General features: G+C 54.1%; 1 long non-coding RNA gene across 1 annotated transcript; it reads left to right on the top strand.

Moving 5' to 3' along the window:
- The first annotated feature begins 3,439 nt into the window (after nt 1-3,439).
- LOC125318838 lies at nt 3,440-6,149 on the top strand. The gene is made up of 3 exons (XR_007200508.1): nt 3,440-3,557; nt 5,121-5,199; nt 6,121-6,149. It is a non-coding gene; the product is annotated as an uncharacterized LOC125318838 (long non-coding RNA).
- The last annotated feature ends 13,533 nt before the right edge of the window (nt 6,150-19,682 follow it).

Genomic DNA, 19,682 nt, shown 5'->3' with positions numbered 1-19,682 from the left:
TGCTTTGGGGCTTATTTGTATACGTGTGTGTGTGGCTGTTAGTGATGGCAGAATTTCGGAATGGGTTTTTTAATGTTCACCTGTAGGTTGCATTTTGCAAAACTGGAAGAGCTTTAAAACTGACCCTTTAACTCACAAACAGTTAATAAAATATTTTTTAAAAAAAGGGGGGGAAAAAAGCCGCTTTTGCGGGGGGCACTTGTGAATAATTTGATGGCTGCCCTGGAGGAGAAGCTTCCTTCCAGGCAGCCAGCAGAGGAGCTTTAGAAATGCAAATTAACTCTGCTGCGGGAAGTGTGCACAATGTCCCAGGCTCTCCTTGCCTGCCACAGGAATTGGGCTGATTCCCTCTGCCCCTCACCCCAAGCTCTGCCTCCCTGCACTGACGGAATTTGCATCGCTAAAGGCAGAGCCCACACTGAGCATCTCTGACTCTGCAACAGAAATCCCTGAAGCTGCAAAGGAAAACAGCAAACGGAGAATGTTGGGAGAACTTCACTCACAAAAGCGGGGGGGAATCATCCCTCTCCCCACTCCAACATCTGCTGGCACTCTCTGTGTTATACAGGGTGGGTTTGACCACTGGGCTGCTTTTGCTGCCACAAGTTCAGCGAAATCACTTGGGAAGCCAAGGATGTGATGATTTAATCAGAGAAGAGCGGTCAGTTGATGCATCCCTGGCTGGAGAGAACGCCCAAAAATGGGGAAAAGATGAACGGCCACCAGAACAAATCCTACAACACCATGGAGCAGCCCCTGGGAACCCAAACAAATTCATACCAGGTGCCAGAGAACCCACTGATCATTTCAATGCATCATTAGATTACAAGCTGTCCTCCAAATCATAACCAAGCACACAGCTCCAGCTCCTGACCTTCTCACCCACCAATCCACTCCCATGAGCAGCGCCACATTTCACCCTGGGATGGCATCAGATTCTCTTTCAGCAGAAGGACCAGGAGGTTGTAGAAAATTAAATGACTCAAACAGCTCTTGGCAAAGAGATGGCCAAGGAAAAGTGGTGAAACAGAGAACAAAGGAAATAAGAAAGCAGCTCATGTACCAGTCCAAATGTGGAAAGGATGGGAATGGGACACGTTTTCGTGGTTCCCTGGCAGACCATGGGTTAAACCAATGCTGTTTCTCCTCTCAGGTGCTGCAGCAACTCTCATCTTTTTACCATGCACCACACCTTGCTCAGTGCAGCTCATTCAGCAGGGGATCAAGGGCATGCAGGTGGCAGCCAGGCCTCCTGACCCAGAAACGGCTACAAAAGGACACAGAATGAGGTCACTGAGAATAATCCCAAAACCAAAGAAGGCTCAGGAAGAACAGATTAAGGCATTTTTAAAGTTTGCAAAGAGAAGTACTCAGAAAAGAAGAAGAGGAGGATTAAAAGGAAAAAAATGAACGTGTCTTTACAAATAGATGCTGTGAATCCCATTGGAGATAGGGCCAGGGACTTGGAGATAAGGAAGTAATGGAAGAAACCATATATTTCAGAAAATGTTACTAATTGACACGAACTGCTGCTCAGCCAAGCTCCTGCTAAATTCCTGAACTTCCAGAAGAACAAAGACTTCACAGAGCCATGAATATCGGATATTATACAAAGTGGGGGTGCACATTAAGGGGCACATGCATCCCCCCGAGCCGCGATTCAGCTGAGAAGAGAAACAAAGCTCTCCGCTGCTCCCGGCCCGAGGGAGCATCAGTGCCTCGCTTTGTTTTCCCCCAAAAAGGGAAAACCGCCCCAAACCCCTTTGGCTGAGTGCACGAGGGGAGAGATTTGTGGCAGAAAACTCCCAAAGTCGTTTTTGCCCAGCTTGGGAAGAACAGCCCAAGCCAAGCGGAGGTGGGACCCCCCCAGCAGCGCCTCTCTGCCGCCCCAGCTGAAGCCCTCGCTGGCTGCTCCAGGCTGGATGGGCAGACTGGGAGCACTGGGAAGGGGCCCCGGCTCGGGCCGCAGCCCCCGGCGCAGCCCCACGGCCCCACGGCAGCTCCAAGGCTCCGCCAGCCGGGATGGAACGTGGGAGGAGGAGCAGGGCAAGGGCCGGGGCTGTCGGTGCCCAGGGGACACAAGGGACAGCGGGGGCACTTCACAAGCATTTCATGCAAAAGATAAAATCATAACGAAGACAAAAGCAAGACCATCAGTGAGTCAAGATTATGAAGTTAAACTTTAGCTGGGAGTTAGAAGCAATTTGTACTGATTGAACCAAAAGACAAGTCAACGAAGAGTTAGAAATTTAGCCAAGAAGTTCAGTGCTATTCACCATTATGCACCTGTCTGAAACTTTGCTTATAGTAAATGAACTGCCATAAGGACAAAAGAAGCAGAATTATAGCCAGCACTTAGATTGCATGATCAAATACAGGCAGGAGGTACGGACCGTCTCCAGAAGGCTTCCCGAGGCTTGCCCACAATAGAAGGTAGAAAGTTCATGGTGATGAAGAGATCCCCGACTTCATCTTTCAAGACCACTGACTCAAATCAAGACCACCGACCCAAATCAAGAAAAGAATTGCGCACGCGCAAAGGACTAATAACCGCATTTTAATAGGAAGCGGGGAATGGGAGGTGCTGGAGATATGTATAGGATTAATATCTAACACTTTGTGAAATCAATAGAGGGCAAATAAGCGGGTAAGTGGCTGGCACGTCCCTAGGAGGCGACTCCCGTGCCGCCCGCCGGGGTAATCAACACACCACTTTCTAACTTTAATTAGTTAGAGAGTTTCTGTCCGTGAATACCGGCTTTTTAATCATTCACTGGAAACGTCGAGCAGACGGAGATCTAGGAAGCAAAGGCAACACTGAGTCGCTTCCAGCGTGCCCTCAGCCCCGCCGGAGCCTCAGCACCCCCACAGCCTCCCCAGTCGCTCCAAAGCCTTCTCAGCCTTTGCAGCCCTTCCATCAGCCGCTCCCTCTCGCGGCGCTCCGCGGCCTCCCCTGCGCAGGGAGCAGCGGCGCAGGAAGCGGAGCAGCCGCGCCTCTGGGGCTCGGCGCGGGGCAGCGCTCAGGCACAGAGCCCGCAGCGCAGAGACACTCCCTGCACGGCGCCCGTTCGGCTCCGCGCCCAGAGCTTCGATGCCGGGCAGGCGGCTCGCTCGGGCTCCCTGGAGCCGGCACTGGGGCACGGCCCGGCCCCCACAGCGCCGGGAGGGGCTGGGAGGACAGGGACGGCATTTGGGGGTCCTGGGGTTCACTGGGAGACCCTCACTGGGAACCCCCTTCCCGCTGTCCCACCTCCCCTCATCCGCCCTCTCCCGCCCCTTTCCCACCGTCCCCCGAACCCCAGCTCCCCCCAGCTCGGTTTGGGGGGGACCCACCCCTTTCCCACCGTGTCCCGTCCCCGCCCCGCTCACCCGAGAGCTCCTCGCCAGCAGCCGGGGGGACGGAGGAGGAGGAGGAGGAGGAGCGGGAGGAAGAGGAGGGGCAGAGGAGGAGCGGGAGCAGGAAGGGGAGCAGCGAGAGGAGGCGCCGCGTGCGTCCAGCGCTCTCTGGATCTGCAGCCCCTTCGCGCCGGGAGCATCGCTGCCCCCGCATGCCGCAGGTGACCGGGAAGGGGGACCTCGCTCCGGGTATCGTGGGCGGTCCGGGGAGGGTTTCTTTTGAAGGGGGGAGGGATATTTGGAGTTCAGCCGAAGTACCTTGGGGCTCCCTGATTCTTTTCTTCGGAACGGGGCGGGTGGAGCGATGTTTGGATCTTGCAGGACTCCAAAGCTGACCCGAAATGCCCTTTGGGTGGATACTTCGGGGTCCCCGGGAGGTGTTTTTTGGGGATGTCGCGGTGGCGGCTGCCGGCAGAGCCCCGGCGGTGGGTGGCGGGTGCGGGGTCCCGGGAGCCACGTGGCGATCGCCCGGTACCGGCGGGGGAGGAGGGGAGGAGCCTTGAGAGGGGGGAGAGAGAAAAGCGGGGAGCCCCGGGAGTCCCGGACCCTGAAATGGGGGCCTGGAGAGGGGGGACCCCGGCAGCCGGGAGTGGGGTGAGCTTGGAGAAGGGGGAACCCCGAGAAGGGATGAGCCTGGAGAGGGGGAACCCCTGGGACACCAAAGAGGGGACCCCAGAGATGGGGGATCCCCGGCACCCCGAAGCAGAGAGCCAGGGGAGGAGGGACCCCTGGGACCCCAAAACCCTCGGCATCCCTTAGTGCAGCCCCAGAGAAGGGGGACTCCCTGAACCCCAGAGTGGGGAGACCAAAGAGGGGGCACCCCTGGGATTCCCTGGAAGTCTGGAGCGGGCGGAGACCCTGCAGAGGAGGGACCTCCAATATATGCAGGGCCCGCAGCATCCAGGACAAGGGGGACCCCCAGAACCCCATAGTGGAGAGACCAGAGAGGGGGAACCTCAATGAGGGATATTTTCCTCTGAGTCTTGATGTTTTGGAGGTTTTCATGGACACAAGTGTTATAAACATATAATATAATATTGGCTTCTTGCAAAGTATAAAAGTAGATATTATATAATGTTAGAAATGCTTTTTTGCTGTGTAGATGTAATTTTCTCTCTTTTTAGCAAGAATGTTAGCAAGTGTGAGCAAGTAAGAGAACCTCCAAGTGAACACAGGATGAGGCCCAAGGAGCTGCTAAGCAACACTTTGTCCAGAGAACAAAAGGGCCCAAAGGCTGCTCTGCCAGGAGAGTCCGAGAGCCGCTATCACCGCTCTGGCTGGGGGGCAAAGAGGCCCAAAGCTGCAATCAGCCCTGACTGTCTGGAGAATTAAGAGATCCACCCTACCATCGACTCTTACCTAGCGGGCCCAACCCCAAGAATCAAAAGAAATAAAACCGCAAGGCAGAAGACTACGCATGCTCTAAAAAGGCGGAACCAAGGAGTGGCCATGCAGAACAGCCCCGAGAAAAGTTTTAATATTAATAGAGAACGGACAATAAAAATGATATAAAAGGGACTCACCTCGAGCATCAGGTGTGCTCTTGGCAGAGCGCCAAGGCACCCGGCCGTTACCCCTTTGCTTTATTTTATGTGTCTCTTATTGTCTTTATATTAAACTCTTTAAATTCTCACACAAGGTATCTGGTGACTTCTAGAGATGGACTTGGGTGGGAGAAACCCCCAAGCCAATGCACTCACCCCTTGGTTTTCCCCTCAAAACAGGACTTCTCATTCCCAAGCCTTGGCCGAATGGAGGAGGAGGAGGAGGCAGTGAGGAAGATGCCCCGGGAGCCCCAGGCAGGTGAGGAGGAAGTCAGTGCCCCTTTCCCTTCTCTCCTGCTCCATCTCCCAGCCCAGCATCGCCCCCGGCTGCAGGACAACCCCGCTGCCGACGCCGTCCTGCCGGGGACGGACTGGGGGGATCTCCTTCCCCTTCCCTGTGGCACGGAGGCAAATCCCATCCTCTCCTTGTCTTTCTTTTCTTCCTTTCTTTTCTTCCTTTCTTTCCTTCCTTTCTTTCCTTCCTTTCTTTCCTTCCTTCCTTCCTTCCTTCCTTCCTTCCTTCCTTCCTTCCTTCCTTCTTTCCTTCCTTTCTTTCCTTCCTTCCTTTCTTTCCTTCCTTCCTTTCTTTCCTTCCTTCCTTTCTTTCCTTCCTTCCTTCCTGCCTTCCTTCCTTCCTTCCTTCCTTCCTTCCTTCCTTCCTTCCTTCCGAATTCCTTCCTTCCTTCCTTCCGAATTCCTTCCTTCCGAATTCCTTCCTTCCTTCTTTCCTTCCTTTCTTTCCTTCCTTCCTTTCTTTCCTTCCTTCCTTTCTTTCCTTCCTTCCGTCCTGCCTTCCTTCCTTCCTTCCTTCCTTCCTTCCTCCCGAATTCCTTCCTTCCTTCCTTCCTTCCTTCCTTCCTTCCTTCCTTCCTTCCTTCCTTCCTTCCTTCTTTCCTTCCTTCCTTCCGAATTCCTTCCGAATTCCTTCCGAATTCCTTCCGAATTCCTTCCGAATTCCTTCCGAATTCCCCTCTTTCTACTTGTTCCTTCTACTTCTTGTTTCTTTTTCTTCTTTTTCCTTCCTTTTCCTTGTTCCTTCATCTTCATTCTCCCTTTTTTCTTCTTGTCTCTTCCTCTCCTTCTTCCTTCTCTACCCTTCTTCCTCTCCTTGTTCTTTCCTTCCTCCTTCCTTGTTCCTTCCTCTTCTTGTCCCTTCCTCTCCTTGTCCTTGCTCCCCCAGGCACTGAGCTGCAGATGGAGACCAGGGAGGACAAACCCCTGTGGCAGAACCTCATGGAAGAGGCTGCTTTGAGTGGCTCAATGGCACAGGAATCACACGGAGAGGAAAAGCCAGAGGGATCCCCCACAAGGAGGGGCTCCAAAGCCAGCCCAGGGTGCTCTGAGGAGAAGCGGCCCCCCCTCTGCTTCATCCAGAGGCCCAACCTGGTGGTCCATGAGCAGCTTCACACTGGGGAGAAGCCCTACAAGTGCTTGGAATGTGGGAAGAGCTTCAGCCACAGCTCCAGCCTGATCTGCCACTATAGGATCCACACTGGAGAACGGCCCTACAAGTGCTCGGAATGTGGGAAGAGCTTCTGCCAGAGCTCCAGCCTGACCTGCCACCAGAGGATCCACACTGGGGAACGGCCCTACAAGTGCTTGCAATGTGGGAAGAGCTTCTGCCAGAGCTCCAGCCTGACCTGCCACCAGGAGATGCACGCCAGGGGAGGGCCCTTTGAGTGTCCTGAGTGTGGGAAGATGTTTCAGTGGATCTCCTATCTCATTGTACATCAGCAAACACACACAGGGGAGAGGCCCTTCCGCTGCACAGACTGCGGGAAGAGCTTCAAGTGGAGCTCCCAACTCACCAGCCACCAGCGCATCCACACCAGGGAGAGGCCTTAGAGTGTCCCGAGTGCGGGAAGAGCTTCTCCTGGAGCTCGTCCTTGAGGAAACACCAGCAGAGGCACCAGTAAGGGAATCCCTGCGAGTGCCCCGAGTGTGGGAAGAGCTTCGGGCACTGCTCCAACTCCATCTTAAAACTCGAGGTGCTGCTGACTGAAAAGCTCTTCCAGAACCCTGTACTTCAGACACTTATGAATCCTCTTCTCTTATTAAATGCCGTAAAATATTACCGTGTCCTGCAGCCGTAGGGAGGAGGAGAGAAGAGCCAGCAGGCATAAATATGCAGCAAGATTGATTGATTGAATTATTTTACAAACTCTGTTATAGCCTTTTTTCTTCATAGTCTAACTGGAGAAAGGATCAGCCACCCCTTGGTGTGATTGGCTAAAATCCTAAAACATCCATTGTCAAGATATTTTTCTACTGTACTATAGACAAGGCTTCTCAAGGTTGCCTGTGTTTCATTGTTTATAGAACTCTGCTGCTATCTTCTGTGAGAGAGAAAAGTCTCTCACGGACTTAGAAAATAGCAAGAAAATTCTTGCTAGCAGCATTTTTGTATCCACATTCTCTTTTCCATTCTTTGTCTTTTTCCTGGCCTATTTACTGACCTTTATTCTTGTACAAATTGTCTGTCCCAGTAAGTCCTTCTTTGCTGAACCAATGCTTTCTTCTTCAATGCAAATCTGCAAAGCAGAAGGAAAGCAGCCCCTTGGAATGGCCTCAAAGTGGAGCAGCACTCACTGGCACAGCCTCTTCTCCTGCCCACAGGCAAGGGACCGACAAGGCAGGGCCAGCCTTGTCAGAGCTGGGCAAGGACAGGAGAGAGCAGATGCCAACAGGGGCTTTGAGCTGCACCAAGGGACATTTGGGTTGGGCATTAGGAAGAACTTTTTCCCAGAAAGGGGCATTAGATATTGGAATGGGCTGGCCAGGTGGGGGTGGAGCCACCATTGGGGAGGTGCTCAAGGAAAGCCTGGGTGTGGCACTCAGGGCCTGGTTGCCGTGGTGGGGATGGGGCACAGGTTGGACTCCGATGATCTCCCAGGGCTCTTCCAAGCCAATGCATTTGGTGATTCTGTGACATCACAGGCTCTGGGGACAGCGTGGTGGCTGTCAGCTGTCCCCAGCCCGTCGCTGTGCCCAGAGCCCAGGCTGCACTCGGCGCGGAGCCACGGCCAGAGCCAGCGTGGAGGTGGCGGCTCATCCCACAGAGCACCATGGCCAGCCAGGGCTTCTCCTGGCTGCTGCAGTTCTGTGTGCTGCTGATGCTGGCCCATCCTCTCGACCCTTCCAGCCATCCTGAGTGGGACATGGGCACCTCGGCTCTGCTTCGCGAGGAGCTGGAGCGGCAGGACTCCGTGGGGCCTGGGATGACCCCCCTTGGTGGACGTGGTGCTGGTTTCTTGGACACGCTCGGCCCTGGAGCTGCTGATCATGGGCCTTGTCCTGGGATGGTTCTGGAGACGCTGGGGAGAGGTGAGGGAGGGGGGTCAGGCAGGCGGGACAGTGCCAGGGCCGGCAGCCACCAAAGCCTTGGGCCAAGCCAGTGTTGGGCGAGGCCTGAGAGCCCCCGTGGCGGAGCAAAGCCGGGTTGGATCAGAGGGTGCTGGGCCTCCCGGGCAGCCCTTTGACCACGGCCCCTCAGCAGTGGGGGCTGAGCCCCTGGGCGGGAATCGGGCCCAGCCTGAGCCCCAGGGACACCAGGCAGAGGCGGCCGGAGCTCTTCTTGCTGCAGCCTCTGCCCGGGGCAGCCCAGCCAGGCCCGAGTCTCTCACGGAGAGGCCAAGGGCAGCGCCAGAGGGCTCAGCCCCGCTCGGCCCCTCTGCCCCTTCCATGGGGCTCCCTGGGCCGGGCCGTGCAGGAGAAGCGCCGGAGCCCCTGGGGCTGTGCAGGACGCGCTGCAGGGACGTGGCTGCCCCAAGGAGCTGCTGCGGCTGCTGAGGCACAACCGCGCCCGGATGCGGCTGTGCCGGCGCCACCGCTCTCTGCAGAGGCCCAGAGCCAAGACACCAGCAAAAGGGGGCAGCTGCAGGAGGAGGAGACCCCGAGGCTCCGCTCAGCACTGACTCTCCAGCTCCAGCTCGGCGCTCAGCTTGCAGGGCATCACGGGGGATTCGTGACCAGTGCTCAGCCCGGGCACTGTGACATCCCCCAGCTTAGGGGTCAGTGAAGCCTCCCATCCTCAGCCGCAGAGCTCCCAGCCACCTTTTCCCCCAGAAGCTGAAGTTTCCATGACTGTTCCAGTTCCAAACTGTTGACCCTTTTTGGAGGCATAAGGTTCTCACCCTGTAATCTTCCAGTCACCCCCCAGCAGTCAAGTTAATCAAGTTCAGGTTTTGTGGACATTGCTGTGTCATTTCCTTGATATCCATGCGAGAGGGGACACGGTGATGGATGGGTTTGCACGGGAGCTGCAGAGCCCCGGAATGGAGAGCCTGAGTGTCCCAGCAGGATTTGCAGGAGTGTGGAGGGCAGCTGGAAAGAAGATCGTGGGCAATATTCTCCTGCCTCCATCTTCCAAGGAAGCTTTGATTTGACCCCTGTCTGCACCGTGCCACGGGGCCTCCAGAGGCCCAGGGAGGTGTCTGGGTGGCCCCAGAAGGACCCTGGCGCACCAGGGAAGGGGCAGGAGCATCCCTGTGGGGCTGGGAGAGACACCCAGAGGGGGCCAGCCCTGGGGCCCGGGCAAGAGCTGCATTCAGGCAGCCAAATTCATGCAGGGTCTGCCTGGGCTCTGCCAAGGATCAGTCCAGAGAGCTCCACTCCTGTCTCACCTCTCTGTATTTTCTTTGTATTTCTTTGTATTTATTTCTGTCTATTGATCCTGATTTCCCTCAAAATGCCATTAGAAATCATTTTCCCTCAAGATAAATACTGACTTATTTTGGTTTTAGGAATTAACCACGGGTAGTCCCTGCTTAAATGACTTCTCTGTGACTTATTCTGCAGTTTGTTCCTTTACAGCACCATCAACCACCTCTCTTAAAATACAGATCCCTCATTGGAAGCAGGGAATTCACCTGGATCCCCTCCTGGGACCCCCCTGGATCCTCGTGGACCACCCCCCCCGAGGACCCTCCACACCCACGCCCTGTGGGACCCCTGTGCCAGGCTGGGCTGAACTCCCGGGCCCTGCGGCCAAACTCTGCCTGGAACCCGCTGGGTTCGGCCCAAAGCGGGGAAAGCTCCGGGACCCGCGGATCCATTTTGTCCTGTGGCTGTGGGGCCCCACCCCCGAGGGAGCAGGACTGGGCACTGTGACTCCAATCCCTTATTCCGAATCTCCCTCTCCCTCTCCCTCTCCCTCTCGTCTCCCTTTCCTTTGGGTGATCACAAATCCCAGAGCGGCTGCAGAGCCCCGTGCCCAGTTCGGGTTTCCCAGCAAAGAGAGGCCTGGGGCTGAGGTGCCCTGGGATAGCCGGGAATGGGGGGTCCAGGGGTCCCCGGGGTCAGGGAAAAGGGGGATCCAGGGGCTGGGAAAGGTGGATACCCGGAAAGGGGGGTCAGGGGGGTGTTGGTGCGGGGTCAGGGGGTGCAGGGGGGTCCCGGAGCTGGGGAAGGAGATGCAGGGGGGTCCCAGTGCCCAGGAATGGGGCAGGGGGGAGCAGGATCTGGGAAATGGTGGCAGCTGCTGGGCAGGGACCACGACAGAGAGGGACAGGCTGGGATGGGCTGGGACAGACTGGGACACTGGGATACACTAGGACTGGGACCAGAATCCACTGGGAGCAGAACTGGGGCACCAGGGATCATACTGGGACCACACTGAGGGCTACTGGGAGCAACTGGGAGCATGCTGAAGACAACTGGGGGCATGATTGGGACAACTGAGATGTACTGGGAGAGACTGGGAGTGGTTTTGATCATCCTGGGACTGACTGGAACAATACTGGGAGTGACCAGATCCGTAGTAGGGGTGAATAGGAGAAAGTGGAACAATGCAGGGAGTAACTGGGATCATAACGGGCCTGACAAGGCCAAACTTAGAGGGACTGTAATAATACTGGGAATGACTGCGATCATACTGGGGGTGACTGTGATCAAACTGGACCCATATTGGGAGAGTCTGGAAGTTACTGGGCTCATACTGGGTGTTGGGGTTTTAGGAGTTCTTCTGTTTTCTTTTTCTCTTAAAGAATTTTCCCCATACATGTGTCCAGGGGAAAAAATTACTGGGTGCTTAAGAAAAACAAAAGACCCGGCCACAGGAGGAGGGGTCCATCTGGCTACTCTCTTTCACCTGGGCTTGTGGGCTGTTAGTTCTCTGTGTTCTGACAGAGAGAGAGGCTGGAAGGAATTCATCAGCACTGGAGACTTCTGCTTTTTCAGCTGCCTCCCTTCTACCTGAGAAGCCCTGGGATTCCCAAGCCCACCTTCCCTGCCCCGCTGGGAGCTGGGCCATGGCCATCCTGCCCCCGCCGTTGCTTCGAGCCTTCGCTGCTCTGTAGCCCTGCACGCCCTGCCTGTAGAGACCTCCGGGGGTTCACACCGCAGCTCCAGAGTTCGATACATCTCGTCTGCCGCCTGGGATTTGTGCTCGTCCCTGCTGTTCCAGCGTGCTGTTCCCGAGGGTCCGGCCGGACACCGGGATCGGCTGCCCAGGGGGTTTTTGAAGCCTTTGTCCCATCCCTTCCCGGGATCCCAGGCTGCCAGTGCCGCGTGCTCCCCGAGCTCGCTCCGGAGCGCCCCCTGCAGCCGCGGGGGAACCATCGCACCTGCCCTGCTCACCGGGAGCCGCCAGCGCCCCTGCCGGCTGCGAGCGGAACTGCACCCGAGGGGAAAGGGCCTGACAGCCGAGAAGGCTGGCACTGGGTTTGTGATTGTTTGCTGTTACTGCCAGAGTTATTGCTGTGTGTTTGCCTTGTTATACACATATAGATATATAATAGTAAAGAACTGTTATTCCTATTTTCCCATTTCTTTGCCTGAAAGCTCCTTGATTTCAAAATTGTAATAATTCGGAGGGAAGGGGTGTTGCATCTGCCATTCCGAGGGAGGTTCCTGCCTTCCTTGGCAGACACCTGTCTTTCAAACCAAGACAGATCTTGGTGCCCAACCGTGGGGCCTGAGGTCGTTAAGAGAAAGGGGTGAAAAAGGAATAACAGTTTGTGGATTACTTAATTTTGTGTGCTGGATATAGGGACCTTGTTAGGCAGCACTATGTGGTCTAGTTTACCCTGGTTTGGGTGGCATGTGGCCGTGGCTATATTCTTCCCCTTTGCAGCTCCTTACCTAAACATGGGTCCTCTGACTAAGGCTACCATTGCTGTTGTCCACTTTGCACTATGGGTCGAGAAGGTGAGGAATTTGTGGGCTTTTAACTTCCTCCAGAATGTGGGCACGTGGATAAAGGGCTATCACACACTGAGTGCATGTTTTTGGGGTTATGTTAAAAGTGGTACCTTCTGTGAGGAAATGACACCAGGGAAAGTTTTCTCCCAACCCCTCAACCAGTTCTTTGGGCCCACCTCACCAATTTTTGAAGGGTTTAGATTTCCTCTGGGTACTAACCAACTGGTGCTGGTAGGCCTACTCTATCTAGCCCTCAGGGATAAGCTGAGATTGGCCTGGATAACTACCCAGATACCAGCCCCAGACACTAGAGATGCTACCCCAGAGCCTGATCCAGCCCCAGAACCTGACATGGCCCCAGACACTAGAGATCCAGCCCCAGAGCCTGACACAGCCCCACAGCCTGATACCACCCAACAGCTCGCCTCAGAAATGGACTACTCAAACTGGGTGAGGGTACTGGTGAAGGGGATGTAGGAGATGTGCCAGGAGATATGCCAGATGCTAACGGAATACACCTCCTCAGCTAGTGAAAAACCCTCTCCCTGCCCCAAAGAGGGTGAGTCTGATGGTGCAGCAGTGGAACCCACGGATGTTTCAACCGTTCAGGCTCCAGCTGAATCACAAGGACAATCACATCCAGCAGCAGTCGCCCCTGTGCAGAGGAGGAAGTATAAGACCAAGTATAAGACCCAGTACGACCAGTTAATGATGATGGGGAACCAGGGCCCTCACAACCAGCAGGAGAGTCAGAGCCGGAAATCATCAATGAGTCCCTGTCGCACGACAGTCTCCGTGGTATGCGAAAAGACATTGTGCGAAGGGGGCGTGAGCCTTATACAACCTGGCTGCTTTGGGTTTGGGACCTTATGGGCACAGGTGTGCAACTGGATAGTGGTGAGGCAAGGTATCTGGGATCGTTGACCCAGGACCCAGGCGTGGACCAGATATTTGTGAGGGAGCCAGGGCCCCTTTCTCTCTGGGAGTGGCTCTTAATGAGTGTGAGAAAAGGTTCATTCACAAAGACAGAATGCAGGAGTACCATCATAGAATGCAGTGGAAGATACTCGAGGAAGGGATCCAACAGCTAAGAGAGGTGGCAGTATTAGAGGTACTCTTTGGGAGGGATGGACAGCCTGATAATGACCCCGATAAGGTCAGGTGCATAGGACAGATGATGTGGAACCTGACAAAGCTAGGGTGACCGCAATACACCACCTTCATTGCAACGACTGATGCTGACAATAATTGAGAAACAGTGGGCTCTGTTGCCAACAAGCTCAGGAATTATGACAGTATGGTCAATGGTCCGCTGAAAGCTCATGTCTCTGCTGTGGTTAAAGACCTCAAAGAGGAGATGAAGGAGATGAAGGAAGAGATGAGGAAGGTAAGGCACCAGTGCAAGTCACAGGCCCCCAAGTCAGAGCCCGTCGTCCCCCAGCTAGAGAGAGAGAGGGTACACCCCACGAGCTGAGCTGTGGTTTTATCTGTGCGAGCATGGGGAAGACATGAGAAGGTGGGATGGGAAACCCACTTCTCTCCTGGCAGCGCGGGTGCGTGAACTCAAGGAGGGAGGCACTAACCGAGAGGGTTCCACTAAGGTGAAAGTAGCCTCAGCCTCCCGTGACCGAGCTGCCAGGTATTACAGAAGGGAGGATGATATGTTGGATCCCCTTGAAGGGACATCTGGCATGTATGCCCAGGGAAGGAATGATAACCAGGGCTAGAGGGGCCCTGCCCCTAGCCAGGAGGAGGCATGGGAGAACCGGGTTTTCTGGACGGTGTGGATTCGATGGCCTGGCACATCAGAGCCACAACAATATGATGCATTGGTTGATACTGGGGCACAGTGTACTTTAATGCCATTGGGACATGTGGGGGCAGAACCTGTCTCCATCGCTGGGGTGACTGGGGGATCACACGATTTGATGCTATTGGAAGCTGAGGTGAGCCTGACTGGGAAGGAGTGGCAAAAGTATCCGATTGTGACCGGCCCAGAGGCCCCGTGTATTCTGGGCAGACTTCCTCTGGAATGGCTATTACAAAGACCCAAAAGGACTCAGGTGGGCATTTGGGATTGCTGCTGTGGAGGCAGAGGGCATTAGGCAATTGAACACCCTGCCTGGACTATCAGAAAATCCTTCTGCAATTGGGCTCCTGAAAGTGGAAGAGCAACGAGTGCCAATTGCTACCTCAACAGTGTACCGTCAGCAGTATCGGACAAATTGAGATGCTGTGATTCCCATCCACAAGATGATCCATGAGTTGGAGAGCCAAGGGGTGGTCAGCAAGACCCACTCACCCTTCAACAGCCCCATCTGGCCTGTGCGCAAGTCTGACAGGGAATGGAGATTGACTGTGGACTATCGTGCCTTGAATGAAGTGACTCCACCATTGAGCGCTGCTGTGCCGGACATGTTGGAGCTCCAGTACGAGCTGGAGTCCAAAGCAGCAAAGTGGTACACCACTATTGACATTGCTAATGCATTTTTCTCCATTCCTCTGGCAGCGGAGTGCAGGCCTCAATTTGCCTTCACCTGGAGGGGTGTGCAGTACACCTGGAACCGACTGCCCCAGGGGTGGAAGCACAGTCCCACCATCTGCCATGGACTGATCCAGGCTGCACTGGAAAAGGGTGAGGCCCCAGAACATCTGCAGTACATTGATGACATCATTGTGTGGGGGAACATGGCATCAGAGGTATTTGAGAAGGGAGAGAGAATCATCCAGATTCTCCTGGAAGCTGGATTTGCCATCAAGAAGAGCAAAGTCAAGGGACCTGCCCGAGACATTCAGTTCCTGGGAGTAAAGTGGCAAGATGGATGACTGTCGCAGCGGGGATTACTGCAACAAGTATATTTCAAACCAGGAGTCTCGTAGAAATGAAGTATATATGGACAGATTCGTGGTAGATGTTTCAGAGATGTTTATTTCTCCAGCCGCATGGCCGGGGCTCAGCTCAGGAACTCCGCAGTCACGGGACCCCAGGGTCCTTGGCGTTATCAGGGAACCCAAACCAACCAATGGGGAATGAAGCTGAGCAGGGGCAGGGAAACCCCGTGCCTCCCCCCCAGGACCCCTCTGCCAGGGCCCATGGCAGGGGGAAGGGACCTCAATATCTCACCCGTTTTATTTTAATAAAAGGAGAATGAAAACAACTGGATAAACATAACAACAACAGTTTCAAGACAAAACAAGCCACTCTCCTGAGTCTTTAAATGTCCAAACAGATTCTGTGGAACATCTTAGGGCTGACAGAAGGGAGACAGAACTCTCCGGGCATGCTTTGTGGGGAAACTGAGGCAGGAGAGGGTTTAATTTCCTCCCTCCCCCTTTTCATCCCCCACTCGGCATCGGAGAGGAATTGTAGGGAAATGGAATTGTATAGGGAAGCCATGGGGTGAAAAACGGATTAGGAATAAACTGGGGATAGGGTAAACTTAGGAAGGGGTTCATATTGGGTATAGGGTAAAAGGGGGAAGTAGGCTGTGGATAGGGAAATTGCTGGGATGGATATTGTTTATAATTTTGTGCATAACGGCTGCCTTTGACTGGAATACCCCCAGGCCCAGTAACATTTGCTGCTTGTAAACCCTTCTTTCCTTGCACTATATCAAATTGTACAACTTCTCCATCTCCTACACTTTGCAGGTAATTTTTAGGGTTATTCCTTTTAATGGCAGTTCTATGGATGAATAGATCTTCCCCTGTATCATCTCGTGTTATAAATCCATAGTTGTTTTTTACATTGTACCATTTCACAGTTCCTGTAACTTTCGTGGCTATAACTCCTCCTATCACGTGCTTGCGTGTTCGTCGTGACTGCTGGTCCCGCGTGGCCGCCGCCTCGCTGACTCCGACGTCTTGGCCGGGCCCCTGCGTTGCGGCTGCTCCGCGCTCTCCGAGCGGCGCTGCTCCGGCGCGTGTCTGGGCTCTGCACGGCCCCGCGTTGCCATCGCTGCTGGCCCCATGCCCTGTGAGCGGTTCTGCTCCGCCAACTCCACGCTGCTTTGAGTGCGGCCCTGTTTCGGCTCGGTGCTGCGCTGCGCGGCCTCTCGTGTCGCTGTGGAAACCGCCGCTTCTCCCTCCGCAGGGCTCTCCAAGCCGTGTGCTCAGAGCGGCCTGCCACGCCGATGCCCGGTTCCTGGCTGCTCGTGGCCCACGGCACCCGCGGCGCCTGCGGCATCGCTCCCTCACTCACGGTCGCGTGGCCAGGGACCCCAAGACAGGGATGGGGTCCGCCATAAGGCGCACGCTCCCGAGGGGGCCGGGCGCATCCAGCGCAGGCACCTCCGCTGGCGTGTGCCACAGGGATGGCAGCCGCGCGGCCTCGGCCGCGGGACTATGGCCATCCTTTGCTTTAGGGGTAATAAGACCATATAAATGCTCTTGAATAGCTCCACTGACCACCATGGATCCACACAAGGGTTCAATCACTAATACATGTTCTGTTTGATCTTTCATCTCCCACAAGATCTCGTCCCAAAAACGCCCCTGACAAGATCCAGGAGGTTCAATATCAAAAAGTAACTCTCGAGAAATATAGGAGAAATTTTTGAAAAGCCAGTTGAAAAAAAGTTCTAGATCTCCCGGTTCCATCACTTTTTTGTTTTGTTGTTCAAGGATTCCTTTAACTTCTAGGTACATTTTTTTCTGTGGCTCAGAGAGCCCCATTTCCCACAATTCTTCCATAGTCCAGAGAGAATATCCAAACCAAGATGAGAAGAGAGAGGTCTGGAGTGGTTATTTTACTCACAAATTTTCCTCAGGGATCTGTATCTTGCTCGCATTCCTCCACCAGTTTGTCGCAGTGGGGATTACGGCAACAAGTATATTTCAAACCAGGAGTCTTGTAGAAACGAAGTAGATGACATCAGATTCCCACCAAGGTCATCAATAAGATCACAGCAATGTCTCCACCGACCAACAAGAAGGAAACACAAGCTTTCCTAAACACCATAGGTTTTTGGAAAATGCACATTCTCGAGTACAGTCAGATCGTGAGCCCTCTCTACCTGGTTACCCGCAAGAAGAATGATTTCCACTGGGGCCTTGAACAGCAGCAAGCCTTCGCCCAGATCAAACAGGAAATCGCTCACGCCATAGCCCTTGGCCCAGTCAGGACAGGACCAGAGGTGAAAAACATGCTCTATTCTGCAGCTGGGAACAATGGTCTGTCCTGGAGCCTCTGGCAGAAGGTGCCTGGTGAGACTCGGGGCCGACCACTGGGATTCTGGAGCCGAAGTTATAGAGGGACCAAAGCCAACTACACTCCCACAGAGAAAGAGATCTTGGCAGCTTATGAAGGAGTCTAAGCTGCATCAGAAGTAATCGGCACAGAGGCACAACTCCTCCTGGCACCCCGACTGCTGGTGCTGGGGTGGAAGTTCAAAGGAAAGGTTCCTTCCACGCATCACGCCACTGACGCTACTTGGAGCAAATGGATCGCCCTCATCATGCAGCGCACCTGCATTGGAAACCCAAGTCGCCCTGGGATCTTGGAAATAATTACAAACTGGCCAGAAGGTGAGATTTTTGGGTTATCTTCTGAAGAAGAAGAGGAGCAAGTGACACATGCCCAAGAAGCCCCACCATATAACAAGCTACCAGAGAGTGAAAGACAATACGCCCTCTTCACTGATGCTTCCTGCCGAATTGTAGGCGCTGGCTGGAAATGGAAAGCTGCTGTATGGAGCCCCACACGACAAGTTGCACAAGCTACTGAAGGAGAAGGGGGATTGAGCCAATTTGCCGCATTCAAAGCTGTCCAATTAGGTCCTGACATTACTGAAAGAGAGAAGTGGCCAAAGCTCTACCTCTACACTGATTCATGGATGGTAGCCAATGCTCTGTGGGGTTGGCTGGAAAGGTGGAATAAGGCAAACTGGCAGCACAGTGGAAAACCAATCTGGGCTGCTGAGGAGTGGAAAGGCATTGCCACTCGGGTAGAGAAGCTATCCGTGAAAGTCCGCTATGTAGATGCTCACATTCCCAAGAGCCGGGCTAACGAAGAACATCGTAACAACAAACAGGTAGATCAGGCTGCAAAAATAGAGGTGTCCCAGATAGACTTGGATTGGCAACATAAAGGAGAGTTGTTCCTAGCTCGATGGGCCCATGATGCCTCAGGTCATCAGGGCAGAGATGCCACCTATAGGTGGGCACGAGATCGAGGGGTGGATCTAACCATGGACAGTATCTCCCAGGTGATCCATGATTGTGAGACATGCGCTGCGATCAAGCAGGCCAAGCAAGTGAAACCCCTGTGGTATGGTGGGCGATGGTCCAAATACAAGTATGGGGAGGCCTGGCAGATTGATTACATCACACTGCCTCAAACCCGCCAAGGCAAGTGCTATGTGCTCACAATGGTAGAAGCCATCACAGGATGGCTGGAGACCTACCCTGTGCCTCACGCTACTGCCCGGAGCACCATCCTTGGCCTTGAAAAGCAAGTCCTTTGGAGGCATGGTACCCCTGAGAGAATCGAGTCTGATAATGGGACTCATTTCAAGAACAGCCTTATAAACACCTGGGCTAGAAAACATGGCATTGAGTGGGTGTACCACATCCCTTACCATGCACCAGCAGCTGGGAAGGTTGAGCGGTGTAGTGGATTGCTTAAAACCACCTTGAAGGCACTGGGTGGGGGGACTTTCAAAAACTGGGAGGTGCATTTAGCAAGAGCCACCTGGTTAGTTAACACCCGAGGCTCCACCGGTTGAGCAGGCCCTGCCCAATCCGAGCCCCTACAAACAACATACGGGGATAAGGTTCCAGTGGTGCACATAAAAGGTATGCTTGGAAAAACTGTTTGGGTTAGTTCTGCCTTAAGCAATGACAAACCCATCTGTGGGGTTGTTTTTGCTCAGGGACCAGGTTGTACCTGGTGGGTGATGCAAAAGGATGGAGAGACCCGATGCGTACCTCAAGGGGACCTCTTTTTAAGGTGAACTACCCATGGCTCTGTTCTTGTATCAGTATCAGCATGTATATATGTATATAATTTGGGTGATGCAGGAATTTATATGGTTAAAAGGGTTCAGTTTCATGTAACATGCTAGTATGGGAAAAATTTGGGGTGGATAATACTGGGGTTTTAGGAGTTCTCCTTGGTTTTTTTTTCTGTTAAAGGAATTTTCCCCATAGATGTTGCTAGGGGGACAAATTACTGGGGGCTTAAGGAAAACAAAGACCTACCCATTGAGGGTGGGGTGCATCGAGGTACTCTTTTTGTTTCACCTGGGTGTGGGGACAGTTGGTCTCTGGTCTTTGGACAAAGAGTGAGGCTGCTTACTTTGGCTGCTTTTCCTTCTGCTGGAAAAGCCCCAGGATCCCAAGCCCGCTTTCCCTGCCCCGCTGGAGCTGGGCTGTGGCCGCCCTGCCCCACCGTTGCTTTGAGCCTTCGCTATGTTGTAGCCCTGCTCTCCCTGCCTGCCCAGACCTCCGGAGGGTTCTCCGTTTGGATACCTCTCATCTGCCACCCGGGATTTGTGCTCGTCCCTGCCGTTCCAGCCTGCCGTTCCAGCCTGCTGTTCCCGAGGGTCTGGCTGGACACCGGGATCGGTTGCCCAGCAGTTTGTGAAGCTTTTGTTCCATCCC

This window comes from Corvus hawaiiensis, chromosome 31, assembly GCF_020740725.1.
Source record: "Corvus hawaiiensis isolate bCorHaw1 chromosome 31, bCorHaw1.pri.cur, whole genome shotgun sequence".
Taxonomy (NCBI): Eukaryota; Metazoa; Chordata; class Aves; order Passeriformes; family Corvidae; genus Corvus; species Corvus hawaiiensis.
Note: the sequence above shows the minus strand (reverse complement) of the source record. Positions and strands in the feature narration are given on the sequence as shown.